The sequence below is a fragment of the Somniosus microcephalus genome, chromosome 28 (assembly GCF_052327205.1).
Source record: "Somniosus microcephalus isolate GS21.2 chromosome 28, FLI_Smic_1.0, whole genome shotgun sequence".
Classification (NCBI taxonomy): Eukaryota; Metazoa; Chordata; class Chondrichthyes; order Squaliformes; family Somniosidae; genus Somniosus; species Somniosus microcephalus.
The window spans coordinates 43,146,818-43,169,782 of NC_141014.1; the positions used below are offsets into that span (position 1 = coordinate 43,146,818).

Consider the following 22,965-nt stretch of genomic DNA (forward strand, 5'->3'; position numbering starts at 1 on the left):
GTTTCCCGTTTGTTCTGTAGTTTAGCTCCACTCCAGCGGGGAGCTTACTGAGGGTGAGATGGAGCATTGCAGCCAGGAAGATCGAGAAGAGCGTTGGTGCGTTGACACAGCTTTGCTTGACCCCGGTCCGTACGTGAATTGGGTCTGTGGTGGATCCGTTGGTCAGGATCACGGCTTGCATGTCGTCGTGAAGCAGGCGGAGGATGGTGACAAACTTTTGAGGGCAGCCGAATTTGAGGAGGACACTCCATAATCCCTCACGGTTGACGGTGTTGAAGGCCTTTGTGAGGTCAAAGAAGGCCATGTACAGCGGTTGGTGCTGTTCCCTGCATTTCTCTTGTAGTTGATGCGCGGTGAAGATCATGTCCATTGTGCCCCTTAGTGAGCAGAATCCGCATTGCGACTCTGGGAGGAGCTCTTCAGCCACTGGGAGAAGGCGATTGAGGAGGATTCTTGCGATGACTTTCCCTGTGGCAGACAGCAGGGAGACTCCTCTGTAATTACCGCAATCGGACTTGTCACCTTTCTTGAAGATGGTCACAATTATGGGGTCTCTGAGATCCCCTGGCATGCTCTGCTCCTTCCAAATAAGAGAAATTAGTTCATGTATTCGCGCCAATATTGCATCTCCGCCATGTTTTAGCACCTCGGCGCGGGGATTCCATCTGCTCCTGTGGCCTTGTTGTTCTTCAGTTGTCGGATGGCCTTTTCAACCTCATGCCGGGCTGGGGATGTGCCGAGGTGGTGGCGGGTAGCATGCTGGGGGGTGGAGTTGAGGACACTCGCATTGAAGACAGATTCTCAGTTAAGGAGATCTTCGAAGTGCTCTTCCCAGCGGGCACTGACTGCCTCTCTGTTCTTGATGAGTACCTCTCCATTCTTGGCTCGCAGTGGGGTAGGACCTTGGGTGCTTCGGCCGTAGTTGGTCTTGACTGCACTAAAGAATCCACACACGTCGTGGTTGTTGGCTAGCTGCTGGATCTCCTGCGCTTTCTCCACCCACCATCTGTTCTTTAGGTCACGAGTTTTTTGTCGGACCTCGGCCTTCAGGCGTCTGTAGAGCTGCTTTCCAGCTCTCGAGTTCTCTTGCTGTTTCCAGATCAGGAATGCCTTGCGCTTGCGGCTTATTAGCTCCTGGTCATTCTCGTTGAACCAGTCTTGGTGTTTCCTGGTCGAGTGACCGAGCGTCTCTTCACAGGTGCTGATTATGGAGGCTTTGAGTGCAGACCAGGTGCTGTGGGCAGTCTGTATCTCTGAATCACTGGGAGAGAGGTAAAAAGTAATCCAAGTGTGACGTCACCAGAAAGCGGGTAAGTGATTGGTTGGTAAGTATTTCTCCCTTTTTAAGCTTAAATCTCTTTGGTTTATAGTTTCTAAGGTGTGATATTCACCATCTAGAATCGGGGCAGAGGGTATTTAAGAATAATATTAATAAATTTAATTAATTACATAGAATGGGAGATCAGGCGATGTGTTGCTGCTGCAATATGTGGGAGCTGGTGGACACCATTGATGCTCACGGTGATCACATTTGCAGTAAGTGTTGGCTGCTCGAGGAATTCCGGCTCCGTGTTGAAGAGCTGGAGTCCGAGCTTCAAACACTGAGACACATCAGGGAGGGGGAGAGTTACCTGGACTCTGTGTATCACGAGGTATTCACACCAATTAGATTAATTAATTCAAATGTAGTCCGTGGCCAGGGTCAGGATGGTGTGACTAGAAGTGAGGCAGGTACGGGGATCCAGGAGGTAGTGTTGGAGGAGCCGCAGCCCTTGCACTTGTCCAACAGGTTCAAGGCTCTTACTCCCTGTGAGGATGGGAACAGGGACTGCGGGGAGGATGAGCAACCTGGCCACAGTACCGTGGAGCGGGGGGCCATTCAAGTGGGGGGAGTTAAAAGAAATGTTGTAGTGGTAGGGGATATTATCGTTAGGGGGATAGATAGAGTTCTTTGCAGCCGAGAGCGAGAGTCCCGAAGGCTGTGTTGCCTGCCCGGTGCCAGGGTTAAGGACATCTCCTCTGGGCTGGAGAGAAACTTGGAGTGGGAGGAGGAGGATCCAGTTGTCGTGGTCCATGTTGGTACCAACGACATAGATAGGACAAGGAAGGAGGTTCTGCTGAGGGAGTTTAAGCAGCTAGGGGCCAAATTAAAAAGCAGAACCACAAGGGTAATAATCTCTGGATTATTACCTGAGCCACGAGCAAATTTGGCTAGGACAAATAAAATTAGAGAGTTAAATGCGTGGCTCAAAGACTGGTGTGGGAGAAATGGGTTTTGCTTCCTGGGACACTGGCACTAGTACTGGGGCAGGAGGGAGCTGTTCCGTTGGAACGGGCTTCACTTGGCCAGTGCTGGGACTAGAGTCCTGGCGGATCATATAACTAGGGCTGTAGAGAGGGCTTTAAACTAACTAGTGGGGGGGAGGTTCCTAGAGAGCAAATAATAAAAATGACAACAGAGAAGGTCATAGACTTAGGTAGCAGTGGGGAAATTAAAAACCAGAGCGTGTCAGGAAGGGGCAGAAGGTATGGAGTAAAAGGTAAAGTAATAAAAAGGGCAAAAGCAGGAACTAAGTGTCACAAAACATCTTTGAAAGTTCTCTATCCGAATGCACGTAGCATTCGTAACAAAATAGACGAGTTAATGGCACAAATAACTACATATGGGTATGATCTTGTGGCCATTACAGAAACATGGCTGCAGGGTGACAATGCCTGGGAATTAAACATACCAGGTTATTTAACGATCAGGAAGGACAGGCAGGAAGGAAGGGGAGGTGGGGTGGCTATGTTAATAAAGGATGGGATCACTGTAATACAGAGAAATGATATTGGGTCAAAAGATCAGGATAATGAAACAGTTTGGGTGGAGGTAAGGAATAATAAGGGGAAATAAACACTAGTGGGCGTAGCCTATAGGCCTCCGAACAGTGGCAACTCTGTTGGACGGAGTGTCAATCAGGAAATAGTTGAGGGTTGTAATAAGGAAACATCTATAATTATGGGGGATTTTAACTATCATATTAATTGGACAAATCAAATTGGGCAGGGCTGCCTTGAGGATGAGTTCATTGAGTGTATTAGGGATGGGTTTCTTGAGCAGTATGTAACCGAACCGACCAGGGGGCAAGCAACCTTAGATCTGGTCCTGTGTAACGAGACAGGATTAATTAAAAATGTCCTAGTAAAGGATCCCCTTGGAATGAGTGACCATAACATGGTTGAATTCCATATTCAATTAGAGGGTGAAAAGGTTGGATCTCAAACAAGCGTGCTAAGCTTGAATAAAGGAGACTATGAAGGTATGAGAGCGGAATTGAGTAGAGTGGATTGGGAAAATAGATTAAAGGGTAAGACGATACATGATCAGTGGTGTACATTTAAGGAGTTATTTTACAACTTCCAAAAAATATATATTCCACTGAGAAGAAAAGGGTGTAAAAGAAAAGACAGCCATCCGTGGCTAAGTAAAGAAATTAAGGATAGTATTCGACTAAAAACAAGGGCATATAAGGTAGCCAAATCTAGTGGGAGGATAGAGGATTGGGAAAACTTTAAAAGACAGCAAAAAATAACAAAAAGATTGATTAAGAAAGGGAAGATAGATTATGAAAGTAAATTAGCAAAAAATATAAAAACAGATAGTAAGAGTTTTTATAGTAATATAAAAAGAAAAAGGGTGGCTAAAGTAAATGTTGGTCCCTTAGAGGATGAGACCGGGAAATTAATGGTGGGAAATATGGAGATGGCAAAAACAGTGAATGAATATTTTACATCAGTCTTTACAGTAGAAGACACTAAGAATATCCCAACACTGGACAAACAGGAGGCTAAAGGGGGGGGGGGAGGAGCTAAACACGATCAAAATCACTAAGGAAGTGGTACTCGGTAAAATAATGGGACTCAAGGCGGATAAATCACCTGGACCCGATGACTTACATCCTAGGGTCTTGAGGGAAGTGGCGGTAGGGATTGTGGATGCATTGGTAATAATTTTCCAAAACTCCCTGGACTCGGCAAAGGTCCCGGCAGACTGGAAAACTGCTAATGTAACACCCTTATTTAAAAAGGGCAGTAGACAGAAGGCTGGAAACTATAGATCGGTTAGCCTAACATCTGTGGTAGGTAAAATTTTGGAGTCCATTATTAAGGAGACAGTAACAGGACATTTGGATAATCATAATTTAATAGGACAAAGTCAGCATGGTTTTATGAAGGGGAAGTCATGTTTGACAAATTTGCTGGAGTTCTTTGAGGAAGTAACATATAGGGTGGATAAAGGGGAACCAGTGAACGTAGTGTATTTAGACTTCCAAAAGGCATTTGACAAGGTGCCACACAAAAGATTATTGCTTAAGATAAAAAATCACGGGATTGGGGGTAATATTCTGGCATGGATAGAGGATTGGCTATCTAACAGAAGGCAGAGAGTTGGGATAAATGGTTCATTCTCAGACTGGCAATTAGTAACTAGTGGTGTTCCACAGGGGTCAGTGCTGGGTCCCCAACTCTTTACAATCTATATTAACGATTTGGAGGAGGGGACCGAGTGTAGCATATCAAAGTTTGCAGATGATACTAAGATGGGAGGGAAAGTAGTGAGTGAGGAGGACATAAAAAACCTGCAAGGGGACATAGACAGGCTAAGTAAGTGGGCAGAGATTTGGCAGATGGAATACAATACTGGAAAGTGTGAGGTTATGCACTTTGGCAGGAAAAATCGTAGAGCAAGTTATTATCTTAATGGCAAGAAACTGGAAAGTACTGAACTACAAAGGGATCTGGGGGTCCTGGTGCACGAAACTCAAAAGGTTAGTATGCAGGTGCAGCAAGTGATTAAGGCGGCCAATGGAATGTTGGCTTTCATTGCTAGGGGGATAGAATATAAAAATAGGGAGGTATTGCTTCAGTTGTACAAGGTATTGGTGAGACCGCACCTGGAATACTGCATACAGTTTTGGTGTCCATACTTAAGAAAAGACATACTTGCTCTCGAGTCAGTACAAAGAAGGTTCACTCGGTTAATCCCGGGGATGAGGGGATGGACATATGAGGAGAGGTTGAGTAGATTGGGACTCTACTCATTGGAGTTCAGAAGAATGAGAGGCGATCTTATTGAAACATATAAGATTGTGAAGGGGTTGGATCGGGTGGATGCGGGGAGGATGTTCCCGATGATGGGTGAAACTAGAACTAGGGGGCATAGTCTTAGAATAAGGGGCTGCTCTTTCAAAACTGAGATGAGGAGGAACTACTTCACTCAGAGGGTGGTAGGTCCATGGAATTTGCTGCCCCAAAAAGCTGTAGAAGCTACATCATTACATAAATTTAAAACAGAAATAGACAGTTTCCTAGAAGTAAAGGGAATTAAGGGTTACGGGGAGCGGGCAGGAATTTGGACGAGTCTAGGTTCGGATCGGTCATGGCCCTGTGGGCAGCGGAGCGGGCCCAGGGGCTGTGTAGCCTGATCCTGCTCCTATTTCGTGTGTCTAATTCTGTTAGATTCAGGAGATGGTTCTGTGATAGTGGATTGGCGGTTAGGATCAGATCAGCCATGATCTTATTGAATGGCGGAGCAGGCTCGAGGGGCCGATTGGCCTACTCCTGCTCCTATTTCTTATGAGTCGTCAGGTTGGTTGTGAGGCGCAGGCTGAATAGGGCTTTCTTAGCAGGGTCTTTGAGTGCTCCAGCGTTGATTTTCCTGCGGCATTGCTTCTGTTGCCGCCGCTGTTTTGGGGCTACGTTGATGGAGATGACAGAGTGGATTAGACGGTAGTCTGTCCAACAGTCGTCAGCTCCTGTCATGGTGTGGGTGATGTGGATGTCCTTGCGGTCCCTCGCTCGGACAATGACGCAGTCCAGCAGATGCCAGTGCTTGGAGCGAGGGTATTGCCATGAAGCCTTGTACTTGTCTCTCTGACAGAACAAGGTGTTGGTTATGACAAGGCTATGTTCAAAGCATTTTGTCAGGAGGAGGGTACCGTTGGAGTTGGCTTTCCCTGCCCCTTCTCCGCCGATCACACCTCCCCAGAGGTCTGTGTCCTTTCCAATTCTGGCGTTGAAGTCGCCCGTTGGGATTCGGGACAGGGATTGTTCGAGGCTGGTGTAGAATTCCTCTTTGGTCTTGTCTGTGGCTTCCAGTGTTGGGGCGTATGTACTGATGACCGTAGCGCACTGGTTCCGGGCTAGGGTGAGCCGTAGAGTCATGAGGCGTTCGTTTATTCCACAAGGGGAGTCTCCGAGATGTTCAACTAGCTCATGTTTTATGGTGAAGCCAACCCCGTGGAGGCGGCGTTCTTCTTCAGGTTTGCCTTTCCAGAAGAAGGTGTAACCACCGCCTTGCTCCTTGAGCTGGCCTTCCCCTGCCCGCCGGGTCTCGCTTAGGGCAGCGATGTCTATGCCAAAATGTCTGAGCTCCTGGGCAACGATAGCAGTACAGCGTTCTGGTCTGTCGCTGTTGGGGTTGTCCATGAGGGTCCTGACGTTCCAGGTCCCAAACTTAATTTTAAAGGGTGGAAGAAGCCTGTGCGTGAATTCTTTTAATGTGGGGTGGCCGTTGCACACCAGCTACCACACGGGCTTGACAGAGCAAGGTCTTGGTCCAATGGCAAGGGGATCCAAGACGATTGGAGACCAGGCTCTGCTACATCGGCCTAGCACACACACACACAAACATACTCCTACTGACCTCCTCCCTTCTTCCCGCAGGTCTTCTCTGCCTTGTACACCTCTATCAAATCACCCCTCAACCTCCTTTGCTCTAATGAAAACAAATCCAGCTTCTCTAACCTGTCCTTGTACCTAAGAGCCCCCATCCCCGGAACCATTCTGGCAAATCTTCTCTCCGCCCTCTCAAGGGCCTTCACATCATTCCTAAAGTGTGGTAACCAGAACAGGACGCAATACTCCAGTTCAAAATCAAATCAAATCAAATCAAATCAACTTTTATTGTCATTGTTAGTGCACAAGTGCAGTACAACGAAATGTAGGCTTGCGGCTCCCGAGAGTGTACATTTAGATTAAGACATTTAAACATTCAACATACATTTGGCTTGTAGTATATTAACACAAATATGACCATAATAAAGTGCATTGGCAGATGTGCAGGCTTTAGAGTTTATTTGTGGAGTTCAGTAGGATGACAGCCCTGGGAAAGAAGCTGTTCCTAAATCTGGTCGTACGGGTGCGAATGCATCTGTAGCGTCTCCCAGATGGCAGGAGGGCGAACAGACTGTGGCTGGGGTGGGTAGGGTCTTTGATGATGGACCGTGACCTCCGTAGACAGCGTTTCTGGTATATGTGCTCTATGGTCGGTAGCCGGGTGCCAGTAATGCGTTGGGCAGTTTTGACTACCCGCTGCAGGGCTTTCCGGTCATAGTAGCTACAGCTGCCATACCATACTGTGATACAGTTTGTCAGGATGCTCTCTATTGTGCAGCGGTAAAAGTTAGAGAGGATCAGGGGTGACAGGTTACATCCCTTCAGCCTCCTTAGGAAATATAGGCGCTGCTGGGCCTTCTTCACCAGAGAGGCATAGATAGGGTAGATAAAGAGGAACTTTTCCCCTTAGTAGGGGGGTCAATAACAAGGGGGCATAGATTCAGGGTAAGGGGCAGGAGATTTAGAGGGGATTTGAGGAGGAACTTTTTCACCCAGAGGGTGGTTGGAATCTGGAACTCACTGCCTGAAAGGGTGGTAGAGGCAGGAACCCTCACAACATTCAAGAAGCATTTGGATGAGCACTTGAAATGCCATTGCATACAAGGCTATGGACCAAATGCTGGAAAATGGGATTAGACAGGACAGGGATGGATGGGCGGCGCGGACACGATGGGCCGAATGGCCTCTTTCTGTGCTGTAAAACTCTATGACTCTAGGAGGTATTGAGGGACCAGGAGAGGTCTTCCGTGATGTGGACTCCGAGGAACTTAAAGCTGTCCACCCTTTCCACCACAGCCCCATTGATGTGGATGGGGGTGTGACTTCCGCCTTTAGACTTCCTGAAGTCCACAATGATTTCTTTGGTTTTCTTGATGTTAAGGGCCAGGTTGTTATCGGCGCACCATTTCACGAGATGCTGGGCCTCCTCCCTGTAGGCTGACTCATCGTTGTTGGTGATCTGGCCTACTACCGTGGTGTCATCCGCAAACTTGATGATGGTGTTGGAACCATGAACAGCCACACAGTCGTGGGTGAAGAGGGAGTAGAGGAGGGGGCTCAGCACACATCCTTGTGGGGCCCCCGTGTTCAGGGTCAGTGGGGGGGAGGTGTGGTTACCTAATTTGACAGACTGGGGTCTGTTTATTAGGAAGTCCAGGGTCCAGTTGCAGAGGGAAGTGTTCAGGCCAAGAGTTTGGAGTTTGGTGGCCAGCTTGTTGGGGACGATAGTGTTGAATGCTGAGCTGTAGTCTATGAACAGCATTCTGATGTAGGTCTCCTTACCATCTAAGTGATTCAGTGCCGAGTGTAGAGCAGTTGTGATTGCATCCTCCGTTGATCTGTTTGCACGATAGGCAAACTGGTGTTGGTCAAGAGAGGCGGGAACACTGGCTTTGATGTAGGCTAAGACCAGTCTCTCGAAACACTTCATTATGATGGGTGTGAGTGCGACAGGTCGATAGTCGTTCAGGCACGTCACAGCCGTTTGTTTTGGCACAGGAATAATGGTAGTTGTGGCCTAACCAGCGCTTTATAAAGTTTCAACATAACTTCTCTACTTTTGTACTCAATACTGTGGTGTATGTAACCTGTTCCACCTTAAGAGAACTTAAGCCTGTTCCACCTTAAGAGATGTACTACTTTCTCTGGCTGCTGTATATGTAATACCGGTGGTGACCACCGGTATATAAGCACTGTGTAGTAATATTGTATTTTAGTATAGTCCTGACCTCCAACCAGTAAAGACCTGTTGAACTTTAATCTTGTAGTCTGTGTTAGTAATTATAACTAGAACACACAGACTTAACAGTGGCGGCGAGTCCGATTCTTACCCTGTGGCAGTTTATATCCACGGCGGCTTCGTCCACAGAACGGACGTCGAAGAGAGGCTTCCACCCTCATCACCCTGCTGGAAGACACGGCGCGCGGCAGACATCGAGAAACCAGAGTGCAGAAGACATCCTGAACTCGAAGCCTCCATCAGCGGCTGTCAGCTATCTTCTTTCTTCCTCGGTGGTGGGTAAGCCGGGCAGCGACGCGACCAGAAAGTCGGCCGCGTTGGCTGTACAGACGGGGAGGGAAGACGGAGGAATAAGGGCGGTGAGATCGATCGCGACCGGAGATAAGGGCCGGGCCGCATTCGGGCCGAAAGGTGCAGCGCGGGGACATCGATCGCGGCTGGTGATAAGGGCCGGGCCGCATTTGGGCTAAAAAGGCGCAGCGTCTGGGGCAACTGAAGGCGCGAGAGCCGCGGTGAAGCGGAGACGGCGTCGGGGGACGGGTGAAGACCGCCAAGCGCGGGAAAACCGCCATTTTGTAGGCGGAGGACGAAGACAAGAGCGGGAAGCCGCCATCTTGGATAAAAATTAAAATAAATTAAATTGCAACGATGCCTAAACATGGGAACATTAACACCTTTGATAGCGACATCGAAGATTGGGCCATGTATGTAGAACGCATACAAAATTATTGTAAAGCAAATAAAATTCCAGATGAAGAGAAAGCACTAACATTATTAAACTTAATGGGTGCGAAGACATACGGGCAATTGAAACACCTTTTATCACCAGATGAACCGGCGGATAAGACGTTCGAGGAGATTGTTACTGTCCTGAAAAATCATCTAAACCCCACGCCGCTGATGCTAGCGGAACGATTTAAATTTTACAGCAGAAGGCAGCTGAAGGATGAAAGCAATGCTGAATATTTAATGGAATTGCGTAAGCTAGCAAAGTACTGTCAGTTTGGAACGAGACTGACGGAGGCGCTACGAGATAAATTTGTGTGTGGTTTATTAAAAGAAGATACACAAAAGCGACTGCTCGAGGAGAATGAGCTGACGCTTGAGAAAGCGGTCACTATGGCAGCAGCACACGAAGCCGCAGCGAGAGGCACGGCAGTAATGCAGCTACGGTCACCGGAACTCAGTACAAATAAATTGGGTTTGAGTACTGTAAAATGTTATCGTTGTGGAAAGACAACGCACGATCAGAACCAGTGTTGGTTTAAAAACCAAGAATGCAGAACGTGTGGCAGGCTTGGCCATATAGCTAAAGTATGCCGGTCAGGAAAGAAGACCAGCAACAAAAAGTCACCGCAAGGAAAATACATTAAAGGTACACAAGGTGACAAAGAACAGTTCGACCGAACAGAAGTCAGATTCAGACGCTAGCAGTAATGAACTGGGTAGCTTAAGAGTACACAACGTTGGTAAGGATGCAGATCTCCAAACAATTTGGGTCACCCTTCAGATAGCAGGAGTCCAAGTAAAGATGGAATTGGACACTGGATCGGCATTGACGGTCATGAATAAGAAAGATTACAAAAGGTTATTCCAACATATTCCCTTACGGGATACGGAGATTATATTGAAAACATACACGGGGCAAAGAGTGTACCCCATCGGAAAGATAGAGGTAAAAGTGGTCCACAAGGGCGAAGAAAGCCAAGTAATGGACTTATATGTGCTACCTGAAGGAGGTCCACCACTACTGGGACGGGAGTGGATTAGGAAAATGAATATGGACTGGCACTCCTTGAAGGCACTAACGGTAGATTCCGGGGAAACAGATGTCAAACCTAAACGATTGTCCAAAATATTGGATGATGCTAAAGAGGTGTTCCAGCAGGGACTGGGAACACTGAGAGGAATTACGGCAAACATCAAGATTGATGAAGATGCACACCCAAAAATTTTTAAAGCCAGACCGGTACCCTATGCAATACGACCTACTGTAGAAGCGGAACTGGAAGCGCTGGAACGTTCAGGTGTACTGTCTAAGGTAGATTGGAGTGAGTGGGCTACGCCCATTGTTCCCGTTATGAAACGTCCTTCGAGCAACAAGCCAGGAGAACCAGGGAAGGTTCGCATCTGTGGAGATTTCAAAATCACCGTTAATCCGGTGCTTCACACGGTGCAGTATCCGCTTCCGCGGATTGAGGATATTTTTGCTTCGTTGTCTGGCGGGAAACACTTCACCAAGATAGACCTGGCGCAGGCGTACTTGCAGATGGAGGTTGAAGAAGAGTCACGCCAATACCTCACGATCAACACGCATCGAGGTTTGTACCGGTACAATAGGCTGGTTTTTGGAGTGGCATCGGCTCCAGCAATTTGGCAGAGGGCCATGGAGCAGGTATTACAGGGAATTCCAGGCACACAATGTTACCTGGACGATATTCTGATTACAGGTGATGGTGATGAAGAACACCTCGCAAACTTGGAACTGGTGCTCAACAGACTGAAAGAGTATGGACTTAGAGTTAATCGGCAGAAATGTGAGTTCTTCCAGAAGCGGATCTCGTACTGTGGTCATGTCATTGACTGGGAGGGGCTTCATAAGTCTCCTGACAAGATAGAGGCAGTTGTAAAGGCTCCCGCTCCAGATAATGTCTCTCAGTTGAGGTCGTTTCTAGGATTAATTAACTATTACCATAAATTTCTACCAAATCTATCCACGGTACTGCACCCGCTAAACGCTCTTTTACAGAAGGGGGTACCATGGGAATGGAGCGAAAACTGTAAGAAGGCATTTCGCAAAAGCAAAGAATTGATCACCTCAGAGGAAGTGTTGGCTCACTTCAACCCGACACTGCCTATTCGGTTGGCTTGTGATGCTTCTCCATATGGTATTGGGGCAGTACTCTCACACAAGTTGCCAAATGGCACGGAAAGGCCAGTCGCATTTGCATCCAGATCATTGACCTCCGCTGAGCGCAACTATGCGCAGATCGATAGGGAGGCTCTCAGCCTTGTATGGGGAGTGAAGAAGTTTAATCATTACCTGCAGGGCCAAAAATTCACACTTCTGACAGACCATCAGCCGTTGGTATCCATTTTTAACCCTAAGAAGGGTGTTTCAGTGATGACAGCACAGCGTCTCCAGAGATGGTCCCTTTTCCTAGGGGCACATCAATATCAAATAGAATTCAAAGGTACGAAGCAGCATGGCAATGCTGATGGGCTGTCGCGCCTGCCACTACCTGAAGAAGAAGAAACGACGAAAGTTGACCCTGTTGAGTTATTTCATTCGACCATCATCGAGTGTTTACCAGTCACCAATGCAAGTATTGAAAGAGAAACCAGGAACGACCCGACACTGTCCAGAGTCTACGAGGTGACAGTGAAAGGATGGCCAACACGTGGTGATCCTCTGTTACCGGCATTCTCGGCAAGGCGAGACCAGCTGTCCGTCTGCCATGGTACTTTGATGTACGGGACAAGAGTGATTATTCCTCCCAAGTTAAGGGAAAGAGTTCTAAAAGAACTGCATGAAGGTCATCTGGGGGGAGTTAAGATGAAAAGTCTTGCTAGGGCTTATGTATGGTGGCCGGGTATTGACCAACAGATAGAGGAGTTGACGAAAAGCTGCGCTGGGTGCCAAAAAGTGCAAAATGCACCTCCGATCGCACCACTACACCCATGGGAATGGCCTTCAGCCCCATGGCAACGCGTACATATTGACTTTGCTGGTCCATTCATGGACTCCATGTTCCTAATTGCGGTGGACGCACATTCCAAATGGCCAGAAGTGATCAAGATGAATACCACTACTTCAGAAAAGACAATTGCGGTGTTAAGAACAATATTCGCAAGGAACGGATTGCCAGAACAGATCTGTTCGGACAACGGACCACAGTTCGTGTCGGAAGAATTCCAAAAATTCTTAAAGAAGAATGGGGTGAAACATTATACCTCTGCCCCATATCATCCGGCGACAAACGGGTTGGCCGAGAGATTTGTCCAAACATTCAAAAAGGCAATAAAGGCCATGAACGATGATCAGATTCCGCTACAGCACAAGGTGGACAATTTCCTAATGGCATATCGAAACGCCGCTCATGCAGTGACTAACCAAAGTCCTGCCATGATGTTTTATAACAGGAGGTTGCGGTCCAGGTTGGACTTGTTAAAACCAAATGTGCGGAGGGAAGTGGAAAACAAACAGTTCCGGCATATTAATAACAAGCCCACTCGAAGTTTCGACGTAGGACAACCAGTGTTGGCAAGGGGCTGTGGAAACGAAAAATGGCAGTCCGGAACAATTCGGGCCAGACAAGGACCTCTAATGTACACAGTAGATATTGGTAACAATGTGATAAGGCGTCATGCGGATCAACTGGTAGAATCGAGAGCAAGGGTCGAACCCATGGTTGCGACAGAGACAACTGTGGAAGACGTTAATGAACCTGAAGCATCTACCTCGGCAGGGAATGTACCTGAGGATGATAACACCCAATGCATGGGAGACCAACTAGAGGAGTCACCTCAGCAACAGGAATCAGAGACCACTGAAAGGCGCTATCCAAACCGAATCAGAAGGCCTCCTGAGAGACTGAACCTTTGAACTGTTTATACCTGAAGTTATATATGTTATGTTAAATGGGGCTATGATTGTTAAGCTAAAAAGGGAGGATTGTGGTGTATGTAACCTGTTCCACCTTAAGAGAACTTAAGCCTGTTCCACCTTAAGAGATGTACTACTTTCTCTGGCTGCTGTATACGTAATACCGGTGGTGACCACCGGTATATAAGCACTGTGTAGTAATATTGTATTTTAGTATAGTCCCGACCTCCAACCAGGAAAGACCTGTGTGCTTTTCTGGCTGTCTCAAGCAGCAAGAGGAGAAGGAGCTGCCAAAACAAGAGAGTGGAGAGTGGTGGTCTCCTGACCAGGAAGAGGAGTAGCAGAAAGATAGATCACCACCTCCACCTCCTCCAACATCTTCAAACAACTGAGGTGCCTGGAGAGATTGGACAGAGGAGGAGAAGGAGAAAGGAGGCCTACATCAACATCAACCGGGGAGAGGCCTTTTCTATCACTGCCTCCCCAAATTGGCCTCCACTTCAGGAGAGAGGGGAGAGAAACATCAGAAAAAAAACCACCAACTGTTTGGAAGGAGGGAAGATTCATCTCGTTTGAAACATCTACAGGTGGGTGTTATTTGGGGCACTCTCCCAAGACTTTGTATTTTAGGTGGGGGGAGAAAAGAAGAAGCAAGGCCGGACCATCAAGGGGTGTAGTGTGTGTGTGTGTGGCTCTTGTTAAAAGCTAGGCCACACACACCACTAATTAGCACCCCTACTATTGCCTGCCCTGGGAGAGCTGGAGCTGACCAGGTGAAGTCTCTAATTTCATTAATTACATCGTTAAGACCTGTTGCAGGACTGAGCCTGGGCTTCTCCAGCTTTTCCAGGTGAAGACATCTTCTCCCCCTGCCAGAAGACCATCACCAAAGACTTTTAAACTACATCAGAGAGTGCCCCCCTGCCAACACCCACCCACCATCCTGAGTGGCAACACTGTCCTTGTGGTCTCCCTCCTTCCTACCCCCCCTCTCTCTCTCTCTATCTCTCTCTGCCTGTCTTTCTAAGGCACCTCAGTCCCATCACCTTTTATTAATTGCCTATTGAGCAGAGGGGAGAGGGCCCCTCCCCCAATTTCATTCAGTAAGGGGAGAGGTGTGTCCTCATTTTAATCAGCTCCCTCTGCTCAATAGAGGACAGAAAAATATATATATTACCTGAGGCCATTAACATCTTCAGGCCTGTGACTTGGGGTGAGTGTAGCCCTTAAAGCACCCCAGAATGGTAACTACATCATCGCCGGTGGCGGGGCAAGCCAAGACTTATGCGGGAGCGGCAGCCACAGCCACAGCTGCTCCCGTTGCTTCTGCTGCCCCGTCACCATTTAAACTGATAACGAAAAAGCTTGGGGTGAAGAGCTACACGCACCCGACTATGACCATCGAGGCCTGCATCAAAGCCATGGCTGGGGTTGTCGGCCCCTCAGCCATCGTCGCGGCCTCGAAAATGTACGGGAAGGCTGTGTTCTTCCTGGGGTCGGAGCGGGCGGTGTCCCTGGCCGTCACCAAGGGGCTCACCGTGGGCGGGACCTTCCTGCCGGTGGATCCTCTCGAGGCCACCGCGCAGAAGATTGTCATCTCTAACGTCCCGCCCTATGTTCCCGGTGAGCTCCTCCTTCCCCATTTGCGTCAGCTTGGGGAGGTGAGGTCGGGGATCACGCCTATCCCGCTCGGCTTCCGGGAGGCCAGCCTTCGCCACGTCTTCTCCTTCCGGCGCCAGCTGTTTATCCAGCTGGCGCGGGAGGAGGACACTGACGGAGCGTTCGTCGTCCTCCACGAGGGGACCGCCTATCGCGTCTTTTGGACGTCGGACGGTGTGCGGTGCCACGCCTGCAAGGAGGTGGGGCATATCAGGAGGAACTGCCCTGCCTCCAAGGCCGCCGGATCATCTCGTGCGGCCAAGGCGGGCGCCGCCGCTGCTCCTCCCCCCGGGTCTGCCCGCGCGTCAAGTACGTCTGATGCGCGGTTGATGTCGGGGGCCGATGCCACCAAGGCCTCCGGCGGGGGGGAGGGAGCGTGTCCGGTCGGAAAAAAGGCGCGGGGAAAGAAAAAACACCTTAGGGCGGGTCCCCCCGTGGATGGCGAGCCCTTGCCCCTTGAGCCCCTTACACCCGCGCTCCTCGCGGAGTTGACCGGGGCAGATGCGAGCAGGAGGGGCCTCGTGCCCGAGCCTGTGGCCGCAACCGCCGCAGCGGTATTGCCATTACCTGCGGCTGGGCTCGGGCCCGAGGAACCCGACAAACCTGCTCCGCCGGAGGGAGTTGAGGAGGAGGCCTTTGCAGGCATGGAGGTCTCCCTTGCTCCCTCCGCGCTAAAAAGGCGCGACACCCTGGATGAGGAGGAGGACCGGGAAGAGGAGGGTCCCTCCGAACAGGGGGAGTCGTCGCCCGCCGCGGGTGCTGCGCCCCACCCCACCGCTGTCACCATCACCGGCGATCGGCAGGGGTCGCCTGTCCCTCGGGAGGCTGAGGCAGATGTGTCTGTGCAGCACGTGCCTCCCGGGGATGGGGACGAGACCCTGCCCGTGGGGGGGGTCGCGGATCAACCCGCGGCTGAAATAGACTATTTATCGGTGCCGTTACCCCTCGACGGGTCGGGTGGCCTAGGGTCTGGGTCGGGCGAGTTCCAAGAAAGTGAGCTCGCCCAAAGCGGCCCGGTCATTTCCCAGGGGCTGCTCGACCTGGTCGAGGATTTAGCCAAAGACGCCCCATCTGCCGGGTCAGAGGCCGGTGGCGCGGAAGAGGAAGGCCCTCTGGCTGTGTCTCGGGCGCCGGACGTCCTGGGGGAGTTCGGATTTGTGTTCTCCCCGATTTCTCCGTTCGATTTGGCGTCTGGGTCGGAGGGGGGCTCCGAACCGCCGCCGCCGTCTTCTGGCCCGGCGCCCCCGGAGGAGCCCAGGGAGAATTCCTCCGCCACCGATCCTGGGGGTGGGATCCGGGCGGAGGCGGGGCCGGCTGTTGCGGCCGAGCCGTCCGCTGCGCACTGCGCGGTGGGCGGGTCGGCCGCTGGAGACGACCCCCTGGAGGAGGATGGGGACTCGGTGATGGGCACGGAGGACGAGTCGGACTCCGGTGCCGACGAGGCGGTGGACGACCTCGTGCCCCTTGCCGAGTCTCCCCTCATTCCCGCAAGGGAACTCCGGGATTTTATGGCCACGTGCCTGGGTCGGCGCGGGAAGGTCCGGCTGGCCCTCGACAGGTGGTCGGAGCTGGCGCTGCTCATTGATTCCGTCCGCGCCGCCGTTAAGACCATGGACGCGGACGAGGGTGTGAACCCACTTGAGCTGCGTCGGCTCAGAACATTTCTCACTGGGCTGCTGAGGAGGTGGCGGCTGACTAGCGGCTGCGCTTCCTCCCCCCGTTAGTTGTAGGTAGAGGTTGCACTATGCTTCTGACATGAAGATAACCATAGCCAGCCTCAACATCAACGGCAGCGGGGAGGCGCGCCGCAGATTCAATAACTTCTCGGTCCTTCGGGACGGGAAGTATGCGGTGTGCTTCCTGCAAGAAACCCACACCGTTCCGGGAGACGAAGCCACGTGGCTCCTGGAGTGGCAAGGAGGGGTCAGCATGAGTCACCTCTCCAATAATTCCAGCGGGGTGGCTATCTTGCTGGCCCCGCATTTTCAGCTGGAGATCTTGGGGGTCAAGGAGCACGTGCCGGGCCGCTTGCTCCAGGTCACTGTTCACCTGGGGGGCGTGCCGCTCCATCTAGTGAACGTGTATGCCCCTCAGGCCGGTGCGCAGCAAGTGCGCTTCTTTGAAGAAGTGTCCGCTCTTCTGGGCTCCATCGACGTGAGCGAGTGCGTCATCCTCGGGGGGGATTTTAACTGTACCCTCGAGGCGAGGGACCGTACGGGTCCCCCGCGATGCCCGCCGGCGATGGAGAAGTTGAGGGACCTGGTCGGGTCCTTCGACTTGGTGGACGTCTGGCGAAATCTTCATCCCGACTCCAGCGCCTTCACTTACGTGAGGTCTGGAGGAGGAGGGTCCAGAATCAACCGCCTCTACATTTCCCGGGCGTACGTATCCTGCGTTCCGGCGGCTTCCATGCGGCCGGTGCCGTGCACGGACCACCACCTGGTGTGGGCGGAGCTCGTCCCGCTGCGCGCTCGGGGCGGGTCCGCGTACTGGCACTTTAACAACCAGCTGCTGGAGGACGCGCGGTTCCGGGATTCGTTTCGTCGGTTCTGGGCCGACTGGAGAAGGAAGCAGGGGGGCTTCCCCTCCTTGAGGCTGTGGTGGGACGTGGGCAAGGCTCACGTGCGTCTCTTCTGTCAGGAGTATGCGAAGGGGTCGACCAAGAGGCGGGAGGCCCGGGTCGGGCGGTTGGAGAAGGAGGTGCTCGACCTGGAGTCCCGTCTCGGTCAAGTCGTCGGGGACTCAGCCCTGCGGAAGGTGTACGAAGAGAAGAAGGGCGCGCTGAAGGACCTGCAGCTCGTCGGGTCCCGAGGCGCGTACGTGAGGTCGCGGATCCAGCTCCTGCGGGACCTGGACCGCGGCTCCCCCTTCTTCTACTCGCTGGAAAAAAGACGAGGGGTCAGTAAGCAGCTCTTGGGGCTGCTGGCCGACGACGGATCTCTGGTCTCGGATCCGGAGGGAATCAGCGCGGAGACCCGCGCCTACTACGGGGCTCTGTTCTCTCCGGATCCGTCCAGCGAGGATGCGCGCAGAGTTTTGTGGGAGGACCTGCCGAAGGTCAGTCCGGAGGGCGCCGAAAAATTGGACGCTCCGCTAAGCCTGGCGGAGCTGACCGGCGCCCTCCGCCAGCTCTCTAGGGGAAAGTCCCCGGGGCTGGACGGGCTGACCGTGGAGTTCCACAGGGCGTTCTGGGACGTCTTGGGGGGCGACTACGTGTGGGTCCTGGGGGAAAGTTTGGCGACCGGGGAGATGCCCCTCTCTTGGCGCAGGGCGGTCATTGTCCTGCTGCCTAAGAGGGGCGATCTCCGCCTCCTCAAGAACTGGCGTCCGGTCTCCCTCCTTAGCACAGACTATAAAATCTTTGCCAGGACTATGTCTGCTCGCCTTGGCACCGTGCTGGCCCACATGATCCACCCCGACCAGTCCTACACGGTCCCGGGCCGGACCATCCACGACAACATCCATCTGGTCCGGGACCTGGTCCACCACTCCCAGAGGGCTGGTCTGTCGGTCGCCTTCCTCTCCCTGGATCAGGAGAAGGCGTTCGACAGGGTGGATCACGAGTATCTTTTCGGGACTCTGCGCGCATTCGGGTTCGGGACGCATTTCGTCGCCCGGATCCGACTTCTGTACGCCGCCGCAGAGTGTCTGATTAAAGTTAACGGGTCCTTGACGGCGCCCCTTCGCTTCGGGAGGGGGGTGCGTCAGGGATGCCCCATGTCCGGTCAGTTATACGCCATTTGCGTGGAGCCATTCCTGCGCCTCTTGCGGAAGAGGTTGACGGGACTGGCTCTGCAAGGGCCGGGCGTGGAGGTGGTCCTCTCGGCTTACGCCGATGACGTGCTCCTCATGGTCACGGATCCCGCTGACTTGCGGAGGATGCGGGAATGCCAGCAGATTTACTCGGACGCATCCTCCGCCAAGATCAACTGGGAGAAATGTTCCGGACTCCTGGTGGGTCAGTGGCGGGTGGACTCCCTGCCGGAGGAGTTCAGGCCTTTCGCCTGGAGCACCACGCACCTCCTCTATTTGGGAGTCTACCTTAGCCCTGCCGAGGACGCTTGGCCGGCGAACTGGCAAGAGCTGGAGGCCAAAGTCACCGCTCGCCTAGGACGCTGGACAGGACTGCTCCGAGTGTTGTCCTACAGGGGTCGAGCGCTGGTCATAAACCAGCTGGTGGCTGCCATGTTGTGGTACCGGTTGGTCACTTTGATCCCTCCCCCTGCGTTTGTCGCCAAGATACAGAAGAAGCTCATCGACTTCTTCTGGGACAAAAGGAAGCACTGGGTCTCTGCTGCGGTTCTGTGTCTCCCGCTTAGGGAGGGCGGTCAGGCACTGGTGTGCCTTCGCACCCAGGCTGCGACTTTCCGTCTTCAGACGCTGCAGAGATACCTGTACGTAGAGAATCCTCCGAGATGGTGTGCGCTGGCGACGTTTTTCTTCCGTCAGCTGCACGGCCTCAATTACGACACGCAGCTCCTGTTTGTGAAAGTGGGCTGCAGGCGTGCCGGCCTGCAGGAGCTGCCTGTCTTCTACCAGGAACTACTATGGGTTTGGAACTATGTCGCTTCCAGGCGGAGCTCTCCCCCGTCAGGAGCGGCGGCTCTCCTTCGGGAGCCGCTGCTCAGGAATCCGCACCTCCGTGAATGTGGGTTCGGGCGGCTGGCGGAGGGTGGGGCTGTGGCTGGCGGTGTGACCAGAGTCGGGGACCTGCTCGATGTCGGAGGAGCGGGCTGGATGGCGCCGGAGGAGCTGGCGTGGCGCCTGTCCTGGGCCAATGTCCGGCTCGCGGCCGAAGCCATCGAGTCGGTGAAAGTGGCACTGGGCCCCGATTCCACTAGGTGTATCGAGGCGGCTCAAGCACGTGGGGCGATCCCGTCCGAGCTTACCCCCGTCCGGACGGAATTCCTTATTGGCGCCCGGCCCCGAAACTCCCCTCGGGAGCCGGCGCCTCACAACTTGAGCCGTCTCGAGGAAATACCCTCCGTGCCTTTTCATTCCGCGCGGAGGGGTTTCCTGTACGGGCTGCTCCTGCACACTCTCCACTTTGCCATCTTCGTCTGCCGTCCAGACACGCCTTGGCGTGGCGTCTTGCCGACTGGCGGTGGCGGAGGTCCCCAATGGAGGGCTCTCTACGCAGGAGTCCTCCCTTGTTCCATCGGGGACTTGGCCTGGAGGGTGTTGCACGGAGCGGTCCCGTGCAATAAGGTTTTAAGTAGGTTCACGGACTCCCAGGCCGCCTGTGTTTTTTGCGGCCTGGAGGAGTCCGTTTTCCACGTTTATATGGAGTGTGAGAGGTTGCAGCCCCTCTTTCACACTTAAAGGGGCTGCTCCTCGATTTTTGGTTGCACTTCAGTCCCACGCTCTTGATCTACGGTCACCCGGTGCGGAGGGGAGCGGATAGGCTGGAGGACCTCCTTGTGGGCCTGCTCCTGGGCCTGGCTAAAAGAGCAATCAATTGGTCCAGGCAGCGGGCGATCGAGGGGGTCGTCCAGCCGGATTGCCTGCCTCTCTTCCGCGGCCATGTTCGCGCCCGGGTGGCCCTGGAGATGGAGCACGCGGTGTCCGCTGGTACGCTTGAGTATTTCCGCGACCGTTGGGCGCCGCGGGGGCTGGAGTGCATCGTCAATTTGGAACACCAAATTTTAATTTGATTTATTAAGGTTTAGTTGAACTTTTGTTTATTTACAGTAGATTCGGTTTAAATTTTAAATTTTGGTTCAAATAAAAAGAGGACCTCCAACCAGTAAAGACCTGTTGAACTTTAATCTTGTAGTCTGTGTTAGTAATTACAACTAGAACACACAGACTTAACAAATACCTCTATTTATGAAGCCCAGGATCCCATATGCTTTGTTAACCACTCTCTCGATATGTCCTGCCACCTTCAGGGACCTATGCACATTAACTCCCAGGTCCCGCTGTCCCTGCACACTCTTTAAAACTGTGCCATTAAGTGTATATTGCCTCTCTCATTTCCTTCTACCAAAATGCATCATCTCACACTTGTCTATATTAAATTCCATCTGCCACATGTCTGCCCATTCTGTTAGCCATTCTATGTCCTGTTGCAGTCGATTGGTATCATCCTCACTGTTTGCCACACCCCCAGGTTTGGTGTCATCGGCAAATTTAGAAATTCTACTCTGTATTCCAATATCCAGGTCATTTATATATCAAAAAAAGCAGTAGCCCCAGCACTGACCCTTGAGGAACACTACTGTCTACCATCCTCCAGTCTGAAAAACAGTCATTAACCATAACTTGCTGTTTTCTGTCCTTAAGCTAATTCCTTATCCAAGATGCCACTGACCCACCTATTCCATGAGCCTTAATTTTGTTAACCAGCCTTCTATGTGGTACTTTGTCAAACACCTTCCTAAAATCCATGTAGACAACATCCATTGCATTCCCTTCATCAATCCTCCCTGTTACTTCATCAAAAAATTCAATTAGATTAGTCAAACATGATCTGCCTTTTACAAATCCGTGTTGGCTCTCCTTAATTAGCTTAAACCTCTCCAAGTGCCTGTTAATTTTTTCCTTGATTATTGTTTCTAAAACTTTACCCACCACTGATGTTAAACTGACCGGCCTGTAGTTACTAGGATTGTCCTTACACCCTTTCTTGAACAATGGTGTCACATTTGCCACTTTCCAATCCTCAGGCACCTCCCCCACATCTAGGGAAGATTGTCTCACTTATGTTGACAAAATTAGAATGGTCCTCAACATGTCACCATAGTGACATAATCCAGGGAATTACAGACCAGTCAGCTTAACATCGGTGGTAGGAAAAATAATGGAATCCCTACTAAAGGAGAGAATAGAAGAACATCGAGAAACGTAAAGTATAATAATGAATAGTCAGCATGAATTTCAAAAGGGGAAGTCTTGCTTGACCAACCTTATTGAATTTTTTGAAGAGGTAATGGAGAGAGTGGACAATGGTAATGCAGTAGATGTAATTTATCTAGATTTTCAAAAGGCCTTCAATAAGGTACCCCATCATAGACTAATGAACAAGGTCAGAGAATGTGGAGTCAGAGGACAAGTAGCAGAATGAATTGCTGGCTGGCTTCAAGACAGAAAGCAGAGAGTGGGGGTAAAGGGTAGCTATTCACTGTGGCAGAAGGTGGGTAGTAGTGTTCCACAAGGATCAGTGCTGGGACCACTGCTGTTCACAATTTACATTAACGATTTAGACTTTGGAATCAAAAACACAATTTCTAAATTTGCGGATGATACCAAATTGGGGGGATAGTCAATACTGAGAAGGATTGCAACAAATTACAGGAGGACATTAATAAACTTGCAGAATGGGCAAATAATTGGCAAATGAAATTCAACACAGATAAATGTGAGGTATTACATTTTGGTGGGAAGAATAGGGAGGTCACTTATTACTTGGAGGGTGCGAGTCTAGGTGGGGTAGAGGAATAAAGGGATCCCGGAGTACAAATACACAAATCACTAAAAGTTGCGCCACAGGTCGGCAAGGCCATAAAAAAAGCAAACCAAGTACTAGGGTTTATTTCTAGAGGGCTAGAATCGAAAAGTAGGGAAGTTATGCTAAACCTGTATCGAACCTTGGTTAGACCACACTTGGAGTACTGCGTACATTTCTGGTCGCCATATTATAAAAAGGATATAGAGACACTGGAGAGGGTGCAGAGAAGATTTACAAGGATGATACCAGAAATGCGAGGGTCTACATATCAGTAAAGGATGAACAGGCTGGGTCTCTTTTCTCTTTTAAAAAGGCGGCTGAGGGGTGACCTAATAGAGGTGTTTAACATTA

The 22,965-nt window shown here is 51.3% G+C and overlaps 1 protein-coding gene across 1 annotated transcript in view; it reads right to left on the reverse strand.

The window, feature by feature from the left end:
- Positions 1-22,965, reverse strand: part of LOC147099691 (sacsin-like) — a 48,454-nt gene that overhangs the window by 10,744 nt on the left and 14,745 nt on the right. The window lies entirely within an intron of this gene.